This window comes from Hemitrygon akajei, chromosome 2, assembly GCF_048418815.1.
Source record: "Hemitrygon akajei chromosome 2, sHemAka1.3, whole genome shotgun sequence".
NCBI lineage: Eukaryota > Metazoa > Chordata > Chondrichthyes > Myliobatiformes > Dasyatidae > Hemitrygon > Hemitrygon akajei.
Window position 1 is genome coordinate 40,614,623 of NC_133125.1, and position 14,367 is coordinate 40,628,989.

The following is a 14,367-nucleotide window of genomic DNA, read 5'->3' on the forward strand; positions in this document are numbered from 1 at the left end:
GACAATGTGTTTTGCACTATGGCCCGAAGAAACGCTGTTTCGTTTGGCTATATTCATGTATGGTTGAATGATAATTGAACTTGACCTATGCCGATGATGTTAAACCTGGCTTGGAGCAGTGGCAGTGGCAGTGACAGTAACGTAGCGTTACCAGAAGGATGAACCTGCATGTTGGAAGTGTGAAATACTTGGATGGAACGACTGACTCTTCGAAGTCCATCAATTTATTGTTGAGCTTGGAAGGCTGCACTTGGTTTAGTTAGGAGATGAGATGCTTTTCCCCGAGCGAATGGTGAGCATTATTAGAACAGTGTAGGGGGGAAACAACAGATAGAACAGGAATGAGCAACCAGGAATGGGCATCAATGATACACTGCGGGAAGGCATTCTGCAGAGTCGTCACTAAATCTGCATTTGTCTTCCCCAGTGTGGAGTCGACTAAACACAGTGCACTAAATTTTATAGTGGTGCCATAATCATACTAATGGGTACAGAACCAGAACAATTCGGGCAATTCATAGCTGTGCATCCAGAAAGAGTCATTAGCAACACCAGAAATGTACGCCACAACAATCTGTAACCTCATAGCTCGAAATATCCCTCACTCTACCATCTGTAATATGGCTATGGTTGTGGATAAAGTTCATCCCAATCCTTCAACAAAACTTGCTTGGATGGGGGGTGGGGATGGGGAATAGAATCCATGGGTATTGAGTTCAGACAGTGGGCTGGAAGATTGGCCCAATTAATGGTAAATATGTTTTAATTAATATATTGAGAGCATCCAGTTTCATAGGAAAAAAATGAAATAAAGGGATAGATTGTGCAGCCCAATACATTAATCCATCTGGTCATGCAATCTCATTCAAAAATCCAATGATTCTGTTCTTAAAAAAGGTGGAACTTTCTCTGGCTGTATTTGCAAATGGGAACAGTGAAAGTGGCTGAAATAACTGCTTCAGACCTCATTAACAAGAGAAGGTCTTCAGATGCTGGAAATCCAAGCAAAGCACACAAAATGCTGGAGGAACTCAGCAGAACAGTCAGCGTCTATGGAAAAAGTGCAGTTAATGTTTCGAGCCCAAAATGTCAAACCTAATCTTTCTGCCTGGCCTGCTGAGTTACTCTAGCATTTTGTGTGTGTTGCTCAGACCTTATTAACCCTGTTTGGTCACACTGCTGATGTTATGCCCCCACAAACATGTTGATTGTTACGAGAAGATGACATTCGGAGACAATACCTTGAAGTGAGGAAGGCAGCTCTGAGGAGTTTGAATAGGTGGAATCTAAAGAATATCCACAGTCTTTTTCCAATCCTGCTTCTAACCTCCCACCAGCGCACCAGTTCTATTCGACAATTCTGCTGGCAAAACCTGGTCCAACCGTAATGAACTTGCAATTGTTTCTACTTTCTTAGTTTTAGTTTGTCTGCAGTAAATAACTATAAGGCACAATCACATTTCAAGTTCTAATTCAAGTTTGTCCTTCAACCTTGTATGAATAACCCTGAATCCAGCCAAATGAAGCAGCATTACTCCGGGGCCAGTATTAACAGTCATACGCAGCACAAGGATCCTATGTAATGTATATAGAATAGCAAGCAGATATAAGCTATCAGTAAAATGCAGTCACACGAAAAAATATAGTCCAAGACCCTGAATCCATGGATGTTGCAGAAGTCTGCAGTCGAACACAACACGGGTTGTCTCCTGCTGCGTGAACACTGGGGGACCCCACTTCCAGTGAAGCACACTGAGTGACGTTTCTCTCCTGGGCAGCTGTAAACTGGTGACACAGTGGCTCGAGGCCACGTAACTCCCCCGTCCACCAATAAATCAGTGAATCGGACTTGCAGCATTCCACATTAATAATGCCCAAGAGGGTCTGGCGATCACAAGAAAAACGACTAAGATGATAACTCGCAGTTAGACTGCACACCGCCTTCACTCTCCATCTCCTCCGAAGCCTCTCTGATGCAGGCAGCAGCACGGTCCACACAAAGTCCAGCTTCTTCGGTTTCACTGCCAACGAGCAACTCGCTGATGGGGTATACCTGCAGTACTTTAAGCACTTTAAATTGTAAACAATTGTAAACTCTTGCAATTGTAAACAACATGTTTAAGAAGGACAATAACACATTTGGTTGGCCCTGTAGAAGATGCTATGATTGAACACATCGCCAACCACACATTATCACCCATGCATGCAGTCAGAGCATAATGAAGTCTTGCTGAGAAAAATTGTGAAATTAGATCATACAAGCTGTGATTTGAGAATTCCCATGAAGCCAATAGTGAGCTCGCCTTTCAGCCCCCGTATTCTATATATAAACACAACATCATTTAAGACCTGCGTTCTGAGTGATATTTTAATGATCAAGATCAAAAGTCTTCACACCATAAAGTGAACTTCTGTAAGTCAAATGTCATGTACTGTAAGTATGTCACCAGAGTTATGTTTTAACACTTTGTGTCTGCAAATTATTACTTTCCTAAATTAGTGATTGCATGGTCTCTTTGCTTTGCTTTCTGTTGGTCACTTGAAGGGACGATCAAGCAGGAAGTATGATGGGCACTATAAGAAAAACAAAAAAATGCTTTAAATACTCAGCAGGTCAGGCTGCTACTATAGGAGTAGCAGTAGGCTTAATATTGACAACCTTATCATTAGCTCTGTTTCTCTTCCAATAGACAGCCTGACCTGTGCGTTATTTCCAGTACTTTTCTGGTAATATTTTAGATTTCCAGGCATTTGTGTTTTTTTTCAAATTTTCATGTGACCACAATGGTTCATTATGCAGCAAGTGGAACATCTTAAATGATCATGTTCCATGGGTCCACGGTCCTTTGGATCTAGGTCCATTAGCTCCATAAATTGTCTTTTCAGTCAGTTGGATGACAACTCTTTCGAAGGCTTCAAAGTACATTTATTATCAAAGTGTGTATGCAGTATACAACCCTGAGAATTGCCTTCTCCACAGGCAGCCACAGAATAAAGAAAACCCATGGAACCGCTTCAAAGACAAACATTAAACACTCCCCCAGCAAAAAGAGAGCAAATTGTGCAAACGGCAACAAGAACGTCAACCCCCCATGCACAAAATAATCATGCAAATAGCAACAAGAAAGAATGAGCAAAAACACAGAATATAAAACATAAAATCATCCATATTCAATTCAGCTCATCATCTGCATGCTGCCTCAATTCAAAGTCAAACCCACAAACCACAGTACCGTCATTCAACAGCTTCGAGGGACAGAGAGACAATTCGAGCGCCGGGTCCTTCCCTCGGGAGCAGTGAGCGAGAGGAAGAGAGAGAGAGAGTGTCACAGGAAGACAACTTCCTCCCACAGCAGCGAGTGAGAGACTGGTAGACTTTGCTGAACATTTGCTTGCCTTCTGCACTCGCCTCGATGTTTGATTAAGCATTATTGTTCTTTTAAATAATTCATTACAGGTTATATGTAAAAACACGTGAATTGCATACGTCATCACTCTATCTCTCGGCTCTCTTATGAATGAGTATATCTCTCTTATTACTCTCTTTGAATGAGTATAATGTTTGGATGTTACAAAATGTAACATCTTTGCCTCCTCAGATGCTGCTCGACTTGCTGAGTTTCTCCAGCAGTTTAATTTTTGCTCTACATTCCAGCATCTGCTGTCTCGTGTGTTACTAAGCCCAACATGTTTTGGCATTGCAAGCAGAAATAGGAGTTTTTTGTGTGACCTTCAACTTGTGTTGACAATTCTCAAAAGTAAAATTATTAACCCTATTATAAATTATAAACCTAATGTTTATTATAGGGTCTGTAACATGACATAAGTAGGCTTTCTGACAATAGTGAGGATTACAGAAGCTGCAGCCCCTTTGTTGTTGGCAGTCTTTGGATGAAATCGGTTCTGATAAGCATCAGCAATCACAGTCCTTTCAATCACTCTGCATCTAACAGTGGTATGGAACCATTTGTAGTACAGGGTTTGAAAGGACAGAATATCATGCAGGGGTGCAGAAATACATTGCACTGTCACTCTTCTCCCATGTTCCCCAAACCGACATAGCAGCCTATCAGCTGCTGTTCTGTGTTTGCAATTGCTAGACTCTCTTTGATGCTGACTTGCCTCCCTGTAATGAGTAAAGATATGATGCGACAATTGCAAGCTCTTCATTCAGCTCCTGACAAGGCGCGGTCCTGTTTTAAGTGCAATGATAAAACATAGTTGCAATGGCTTTAAGAATTTTAGCTCATCATGTCTTAATGTGGATCTGAGTAGCCAGGGCATATTTATCTCAATATAACAGAGCAAAACTCAATCTCTGGCAGTATTGTTTTGTACATTTCTTTGAGAGACCTGTGAGGAATTATTCCTTTCAAACGCAAGCTTTGGTTTAATATTTTATCCAAAAGTCAGCAAAGCCTGTCCACCATTTACAAGGCTCAGGTCAGGGATGTAATGGAATTCTCACCACTCACCTGGATGAGTGCAGCTCCATCAACACTCAGAAAGCTTGACACCATCCAGTACAAGGCAGCCCACTTGATTGGTACCCCCTCCACAAACATCCAATCCCTCCACTATTGTCAAACAGTTGCAGCAGGGTGTACTATCTACAAGATGCACTGCGACAGCACACTGAAGTTCCTGCGGCAGCACCTTCCAGACCCACGACCACTACCATCCAGAAGGACCAGAACAGTAGATACCTGGGAACACCACCACTTGGAAATCCCCCTCCAAGTCACTCAGCATCTTGACTTGGAAACATATCACCGTTCTTTCATTGTCGCAGGGTCAAAACCATGGAATTCCCTCCCTACAGCACTGTAGATGTACCTACACCTCAGGGACGGCAGCGGTTCACCACATTCTCAAGGGCAACAATGAATGGCCAATAAATGCTGGCTTATTTAACAATGCTGACATCCTGTAAATGAGTAAGTATATAAAAAAAGGAGATTTGTGCTGTTGTCTTGGTATGTAGAGGGCCTTCTAAAGGCTCTCTGTGCTTATGGTTCCCTAATGAAGACCATGTACCATTTCTTAGCCAAACGGAAAATAAAATTAGCATTCCCTCTATTTTTAAAGCAACATCTGCAGACTTAAGAAATCAAATATTATCTAGAAATGCACACCAGAGATTATTTTTCAATGGTGCACCATGTCAATGCTGAAATATTGAAATGTATTAGGATGCGAATTTATGGAACTGAATTTTATTCAAAAGGACAGAAAGAAAACCAGGATAATCTTCTTTCTACACCAGGTGGAGATGAAGCTTACACATATAGAATTAAGTGAATGCTGTACAGAAAAGTGAATTGAGAACAGATCAGTAAATTTGAAGATCAGATCTCTGAATTATGTAACAAAATTTCAGAGTGTGACCTCAAAATCTAAAAATGAATGTTAGCTGTTCACAAAAGCAATCAAATCAGCCAAACAAAAGCCCTTGGAGCTGGAAATTTCTCTTTTATTGACATGTGGAAATGCTTCTGTGGTTACTTGTAATTAGTAACTTGTGAGAGAAATCTGATTCTTAGAAATCGCATGCCTCAGAGCCTGGCTTTCAAAATCTCTATGTATGAGTGAATTAAGTGCTGTGAATCTATTAAGTGAATCTATGTGCTGTGATATGAATTTTGGGGGAGATATACAATACCTATAAAAAGTATTCACTCCCCCCCTGGAAGTTTCATCTTTTATTATTTTACGACACTGAATCACAGTGGATTTAATTTGGCTTTTTGACACTGTTAAAGTGAAAAAAAATTCATGTGTTAAAGTGAAAATAAATTTCTATGAATTGGCCTAAATTAGTTACAAATATAAAACACAAAATAACTGATTGCAGAAGTATACATCCCCTTTAAGTCAGTATTTAGTAGATGCACCTTTGGCAGCAATTTCAGCCTTGAGTCTGTGTGGATAGGTCTCTATCAGCTTTGTACATCTGGACACTGCAATTTTCCCCCATTCTTCTTTACAAAGCTGCTCAAGCTCAGTCAGATTGCATGGGGATCATGAGTGAACAGCCCTTTTCAAATCCAGCTACAGATTCTCAATTGGATTGAGGTCTGGACTCTGACTTGATCACTCCAGGACAATAACTTTGTTGTTTTAAGCCATTCCCGTGTAGCTTTAGTTTTATGCATGGGTTCATTGTCTCGCTGGAAAATGAATCTTCTCCCAAGTCACAGTTGTCTTGCAGACTGCATCAAGTTTTTCTGATGCAGGTAGGGATGGTGTGTTTTTGATGATCTGCGGTGTTTGGCTTACATCAAACATAACGTTTAGTCTGATGGCCAAAAAGTTCAATTTTGGTTTCATCAAACCGTAGAACCTTCTTCCAGCTGACTTTAGAGTCTCCCACAATGCCTCTGGCAAACTCTATCTTGGATTTCATGTGAGTTTTTTTCAACAGTGACTTTCTCTTTGCCATTCTCCTATAAAGCTGTGATTGGTGAAGCACCCGGGCAACAGCTATATGCATAGTCTCCCCCATCTTAGCTACTGAAGCTTGTAACTCCTCCAGAGTTGTCATAGATAGGTCTCTTGGTGGTCTCTCTCCCCTTCTTACGTGGTCACTCAGTTTTTGAGGACGGCCTGCTCTAGGCAGATTTACAGCTGTGCCATATTCTTTCCATTTCTTAATAATTGGCTTAACTGTACTACGAGGGATATACAGTGATATGGAAATTTTGTTGTATCCTCCTGACTTGTGCTTTTCAATTACATTTTTGGGGAGTTGGTTGGAGTGTTCTTTTGTCTTCATGGTGTAGTTTTTGCCAGGATACTGTCTCAGCAGCAATTGGACCTTCCAGATACAGGTGTGTTTTTACTACAATTGATTGAAACACCTTGACTGTACACAGAGATCCCCATTTAACTAATTATGTGACTTCTAAAACCAATTGGCTGCACCAGTGATAACTTGGCATGTCATATTAAAGGGGTGTGAATACTTCTGCAATCAATTATTTTCTGTTTTACATGTGTAATTAATTTGGATCTCGTTGTAGAGATCTGTTTTCACTTTAACACAAAAGAGTCTTTTTCTGTTGATCAGTGTCAAAATAGCCAAATTAAATCCACCATGATTCAATGTTGTAAAACAATAAAACATGAAAACTTCCAAGTGGGGGGTGAATACTTTTTATAGGCTCTGTAAGCTGCAGGCAGGAAGGATGCCTTTTATGGTTAGGTATGTATCATTACTTGGATTCTCAATCCAATTGATCCTGATTGTTTAGTTGGTTTTGTCTCTCACTTAAAGACTCTGAGCACAAGTTCCACTCCAGTGAGTCAGGGATAAAAATATTTGCTGCAGTACAGAGCTACGTAGATGTGCTGACTTTTGGATAAGATATTGTAACCTTTGGGTTGGGCTAGCGGCTTAATTTAGGGGAAGACAGCCTCCGACCCGGCCAAACTTGAGAAATCTTGTTTGGGTGGATGCTGCGTGATGTGTTCCCCTGTTACAAATCAGTACCCCATAATAACAAACGGTACACAATATGCAATTAAACGATTGAGCTTTATAATTCTTAATTTGACTATAGGTTAGTAAAGAAAGAAGAAGGAAAAGGGCCCATTCACATGAAACAGTTTAATGTGCACGTTGGAGCTCACGGTTCCATCCATTGACCTCCTCTGAGCATCGCGGACCCTCGGACCCTCACTCCAAGTCCACTCTGTCCGGTGGTCCAGCAACTCTCTCCACTCGTGTCTTCTCTCTTCATCTCTCACCAACAAAAGACCGCAAAATCTCTTCTCTCAGACCCACAAGCAAGAACAACATGCTTCTCACTGGATGGCACACATTCCAAAGCCCCGTTATCTCTAGTCATAACCCAAACATTGCTGCTACAGAGAAACCATTACGTCAGCAGTGAAACATTACAGCACGTTACAATATTAAACCCTTGTGTTTCCCTTGTTTGCTTTCTAAGATGGGCGAGAGGCCCTTTGGTATTACCTTGAAGACAAGCAAGCAACTTATTCCTTGCATTCTAAATAATTTTTATCCCTCGTTTGATAACCTACAAACAGATTATGTGGGCATTATTTTGTGGGGACAAATGAGCTGCCTCATTCCTTACATTACAATAGCAACTAAACTTTTAGATGATGTAAAAGTTCTGTGAAAGGCTTTTAAATGTAGTACAATATTCCCTGTTGTGTTTGTTTATGGAACATAGGACATAGACCATTAAGGTCCATGATGCCTGTGATAACTATGATGTCAATATAAACTAATTCCATCTGCCTGCACAGTGTTGTATCCTTCCAATCCATGGGCAACCCAGTAGTGTTATAGTTAGCACAATGCTTTATAGGCCTGGCTGTAAGATAGGGTTCATTTCCTGCCGCTGTCTATAAGGAATTTGTATATTCTCCCCACTACGGCATGTGTGCTCCAGTTTCCTCCACCTTCAAACATGTATGTTTAAGGTTATTGCATTGTGGGCATTTTATGTTGGCACTGAAAACGTGGCAACATTTGTGGGCTGCCTGGCACAGTCCTTGCTGACTTGATTTGGTACAAACCACGCCATGCACTGTACCATATGTTTCAACATACACGTGATAATTAAATTAATCTTTAATCCCCTGCCTATCTAAATGCCAAAAATATGCTGTCCATAAAAACCAGGACGAAACTAACTCAGCTAATTATTATCTCACTGGTCCATTTCAAAACAAAGAAACTTAGCAGAGCAATAGAACAAAGGGTTGCTTTGAGCTGGGTTAGGTTTGAATGGCCTAATGGTTTCTTTCCCTGTCATAAGAAAATGTAAAATATAAACATGAGAAACTGCACCAAGACAATGAAAGGTATTGTTAGTAATGCTATCAAGTGGCACCACTGAGCTGTTTACAGTTGCTATGTCTGTGTGTTACTCAATCTCTAGACCACTTACTTGGCAGCTTTGGAACAAACTTGATTGAAAGAGCTGAATCCTATAACTGAGTTTGTGCCTATTTTCTTTTAATGAGGAAATCTTTGACCGTACTGCATGCGCAAAAGTAAACAAACTATTACTCACAGATCATTGAATATGTTTTTTATTTAACTTGTAGCATATAACTAACAGAAAACAAGCACCAAGTAGAGGGATTAGTCCATATATGGGTCTATTCCTCTGACCTGCTGACTCAGAATCCTGCCTTAAGTGTTGGTCCTAGATCCTTGCTCTCCCGAGTTCTGTTCTCCAGGTTCTCAACCTCAGCCCTAACTTTCTTCACCATAAAAACCCTTAGAAATGCTGCTTACTCATTCTTTTGCTTGCAGAAGGCTGATGGCAATTGTTTATCTTTATCTCTGTTAGACAAACATGCATTTTTAAATACCTGATGGACCATTCTTACCCCGTTTTGATGAGATCTGAATTAACTACACAGATACTTTAAACACTAGAGATTCTGTAGATGCTGGAAATCCAGAGCTGCACACAGAAAAATGCTGGAGGAACTCAACACTCAGGCAGCATCTATGGAGAGAAATGAACGGTCAGCGTTTTGAGCCAAGACCCTTCAGCTGGACTACAACCTCCTGTCTGAATATTCTGCTTATTGCTATACCTTTCTGAGTTTGTCACACCTTCCTCTCTCACAGTACCTATGTCATAGTTTGATGAGCTTAAATTGCCACTAGCTTGTAATTATGCTATATGGACCTAAATTACTGAATACATTTAGCATGACACTAACATGCCGAAATGTGGTACATTTATGCCTGGCCCAGCTAAGCAACGTTCGTCAATTTCTCAGGCCTACAATTTTAGAAAAAAAACCATGAGGAAAACCTTCACTTTCAAGGCAGGATTTGACTAGTATTTCTGGAAAATGAAATCTGAGGGCAAGCTTGCAGAGAACATGAAACTGGCTATAAAGGCTTCTATAGAACAAAAAAAAAGACTGGTGAAAGTAAATGTCTTTACAGTAAAAATAGACCAGGAAACTGAGGGATATTAAAACAATTATCTCCATTTTTTGGCTCTGTCTTCACAAATGAAGATGCAAATAACCTCAAATGTTGGGGAACTTATTTCTCCTTAGGTGGAGAGATGTTGCCCCACCCACTCATGCTCAATGGCTTAATGATATTATGTCCTGTTTAGACCTTGAAAAAATTCATTACTCACTTCTCAATTCGGACATAAAATTTCAAAATGTGTGGGGACCTTTTCTTAAATATTTTCATAACTCCTCTTTAGATTAAGCTTATTCTTTTTAATCTCTTACTTCCAGCGTTTTTTTCTCTCTGTAAGTTTAATGGTTTCTTTTTGGTGGAAATTACATTACAGTTTTGGTAGTAGGCATTATTATTCTTTTTTTTATTTATATTTACAGTTTTGGGGGTTTGACTGCTCTGATTATTTTTTTACATGTTGTAATGGTTGGCCTGGTGTTCTTCAGTGGGAGGGTGGGGAGGATACTAACTTTATATGATTTTATTTTGGGTGCTGTTTCCTTATTGTTATGAATTATACAATTGATATGTTTATTCCGCACTGTATTAATCTTCACTTTGCTGTTGGTTTTTTTTTTGTTTGTAGTTGGTTTGTAGAAATGCATAAAAAATTATTAAAAAAATGTTGGGGAATAGAGGGCCCAGGGAAAAGTCGGAACTGAATGAAATTAATGTTAGTTCGGAAATTGAAGGATCAATAAATCCTCTGGTGCCAATGGTTTGCATTCCAGAATGAGGAAGGAAGTAGATCTATAAATAATGGATCTATTAATGTTAACTTTACAACACTTTATTTAGATTGGACAGCTCTAGTGGCCTGGAGGGAAGCTAATATAACCCTACCATTTGAGAAAAGAGAGGTGGAGAAAAGAATAGGAAATTATAGACCAGTTAGCCTGACGCTGGTGGATGGAAAAATGCTAGAGTCAATTATAAACGATGTAATAGGATAGTGCTTGAGAAAAGTGCAAGGATCAGTTAAAGTCAACACGGATTTATGAATGGAAGTTATGTTTGGCAAAGGGTAGTCAGATTTTGGTATGACCTCCCAGGGGAAGTAGTCGTGCAGGAACATTAACAATATTTAAAAGGAACTTGGATGGATACAAGGATAGGAAAGGTTTAGAGAGATATGGGGACAAACATGAGCAAATGCGCTTAGATTGGTCAGCATGACCAGTTAGATCAAAGGGTTTGCTATATAGACTCTACTGGAGCATTTTGTGGATTTAACATGCATAATAGATGAGGAAGAACCATTAGATGCAGTGTACTGGGAATACCAAAAGACTTCAATATGGTCCCACATAAGAGATTAGCATGAAAAAATAGAAGAGCACTTCTTTCACATCTTCTTTTTCGTTCAGATGTGTTTCTGCTACTGCTGGAGCCAATGATCTGCATTTTGGTGGTGTGTTCTTGGGCCAATTGAGTGATCTGGCATTTTGCTGTCTCCGAGGGTTTCCCATGAAGCTTCAAGTGGATCGTGCAGCCTCGAGGCCAAGAAGCCCGGAGACCGGGTGCAAGCCCACGATCAAATCCATTTCTCACTGATTAAAGCACCTAGGAAGATTGAAATCATCAAGGTGAGTTCGGAAGGAGAAACAGGTGTTCAATGCCATCTGTCAGTCTCTCGCTCACCCCTGCTGGACGAAGGTGTCTGCGTGTAACGGTATCTCTCTCTCCCTCACACTCGCTGCTCCCAAGGGAAGATCAAAGGTTCATTTACTATTATCAAAAGTACTTGCATTTAAATGATCTCTCTCTCCCTTGATGCTGTTGGAGGATGGTGCCGGAGAAAGGTTTAATTGACGCAAGTTGTGGATTGGACACTATAGTTCAGGTTATGATAGGTTTCTAGTTTCAGGTCGCACTTTTTTTGTTGCTACTTCGGGCGATTTTGAATCGGGACAGTCTGCAGATAACAAACACTGCGCTGAACTGTAAATGCCTGGATCTTTTTGATTTTGTGTTTTATATTCTGTGTTTTTTGCTTGTTGTTCTTCTGTTGTTGCTGTTTGCGTGATTCGTTTCTTTTAGGTGTGTGTGTGTGGGGGGGGGGGGGCTGTGATGTTTTTCTTTGAACGGGTTCCATGTCCTTTCTGTGTTTCGTGGCAGTCTGTGGGGAAGATGAAATTCAGGATTGTGTATGGCATACATACTTTGGTAATAAACGTACTTTGAATCTTGAAGAGGTGAACTGAATAGAGAGCTGGTTGGCTGACAAGAAATAAAGAATAAGAATAAATGTTGTTTTTCAAGCGATGGACATTGACACCACTAAGACTCATGATTAGATGGCAGAATAAAATGTAATATCTCTAGTTTTGTAGGTGTCATTAAGCTGGGTGGGTGTATGAGCTGTGACAAGCAGAGAAGTTATAGTGAGATCCGAACAGGAGTGAGAGTGTGCAAGTTCATGGCAGGTGCAATATGATGAAAGTAATAGACAGAGGTATTTGATAGAGGTATTTAAAATTATGAGGGGATAGATAGAGTTGACATGGATAGGCTTTTTCCATTGACAGTAGGGGAGATTCAAACAAGAGGACGAGTTGAGAGTTAAGGGGCAATAGTTTAGGGGTAAAACGAGGAGGAACTTCTTTACTCAGAGAGTGGTAGCTGTGTGGAATGAGTTTCCAATAGAAGTGGTTCAGGCAGGTTCGATTTTGTCATTTAAAAAAAAATTGGATAGGTATATGGACAGGAAAGGAATGGAGGGTTATGGGCTGAGTGCAGGTAGGTGGGACTAGGTGAGAGTAAGCATTCGGCACAGACTAGAAGGGCCAAGATGGCCAGTTTCCGTGCTGTAATTATTATATGGTTATATGGTTATAAATGTGACAGATACAGGAAGGCAGGTTATTATTTGCACAATAATTAGTATGCTAAAATCTGGGTGTCCTTGTGCATGAATATATACAATAAAGCATGCAGATATGGCAGGCGATTAAGAAAGCAAATGACATGTTCGCCTTCATGTTATATCCAGAGGATTTGAATAAGGATGCCTTGCTGAGATCGAACAAGGCCTTAGTGAGATCACATTTTAAGTATTGTATGTATTCCTGATCTTCTTATTTGAGGAAGGACTCCACTTACTGATCTAGAAGTACAGCAATGAAGGTCATCAGAACTGGGTTGGTAATTCTGACATATGAACAGAGATTGGATCAATTGGCCCTATATTCACCCAAGTTTAGAGGAATGAGGAGGGATCAGAAGTCATGTGTAAAATTCTAACAAGGTTGGACATACTAAATATAAGATCATGTGACAATAGAGCAGAATTAGATCATTTGGCCCATCAAGTGTACTCCACCATTTGATCATGGCTGATCCATTCCCTCCTCAACCCCATTCTACTGCCTTCTCCCCATAACCTTTCACACCCTGACTAATCAAGAACCTATCAACCTCTGCCTTCAATGCACCCAGTGAACCGGCCTCAGCAAATTCCACTGATTCACCTCCCTCTGACTAAAGAAATTCCTCCTCATCTCTGCTCTAAATAGATGTCCCGCTAGGAAACATTCTCTTCACATCCATTGTGTCTGGGCCTTTCAACATTTGATATGTTTCAATGAGGTCCTCCCTCATTTCTCTAAATTTTAGCGAGCATAGGCCCAGAGTCTTCATTTGTTACTCGTATGATAACCCTTTTATTCCCGGAATCAACCTTGTGAATCTCCTCTGATCCTTCTCCAATATCAACACACCCTTTCTTAGATAAGGGGCCCAAAGCTTCTTACAATACTCCACGTGAAGCCTCACCAGTGACTTATAAAGCCTCAGAATTATAACCTTTCTTTTTATATTCTAGTCCTCTCGAAATGAATGCTAATATTGCCTTTGCCTGCCTCACCACTGACCCAAACTGCAAGTTAACCTTTTGGGAATCCTGCTCCCAAGTCGCTTTGCACCTCAGATTTTTTAATTTTCTCCCTATTTAGAAAATAGTCTATGCTTTTATTCTTTCTGCCGAAGTAGATGAGCATACACTTCCCGACGCTGTATTTCATCTGTCACTTCTTTGCCCATTCTTCTAATCTAAGTCTTCCTGCTTCCTCAACACTACCTGCCCCTCCACATATCTTCATATCGTCTTGCAAACTTGGCCTCAAAGCCATCAATTCTATCATCCAAATCACGAACGTGCAGCATATAAAGAAGTGATCCCTACACTAACCCCTGTGGACCACCATTAGTCAGCAGCAGCCAATCAGAAAAGGCTCCCTTTATTCCCACTTTTAATTTTTGTTGTTCCTTTCCATGTATTGGGAGGAAACCCTGCCATTTCTTTAGCGCTTGTCTCTTTTTAATGAGGCCGAGTTGCTAGCTCAACACCCAACCCAGCATTGATGGAAAGTGTGTAAGGAGCTGGCCGGATT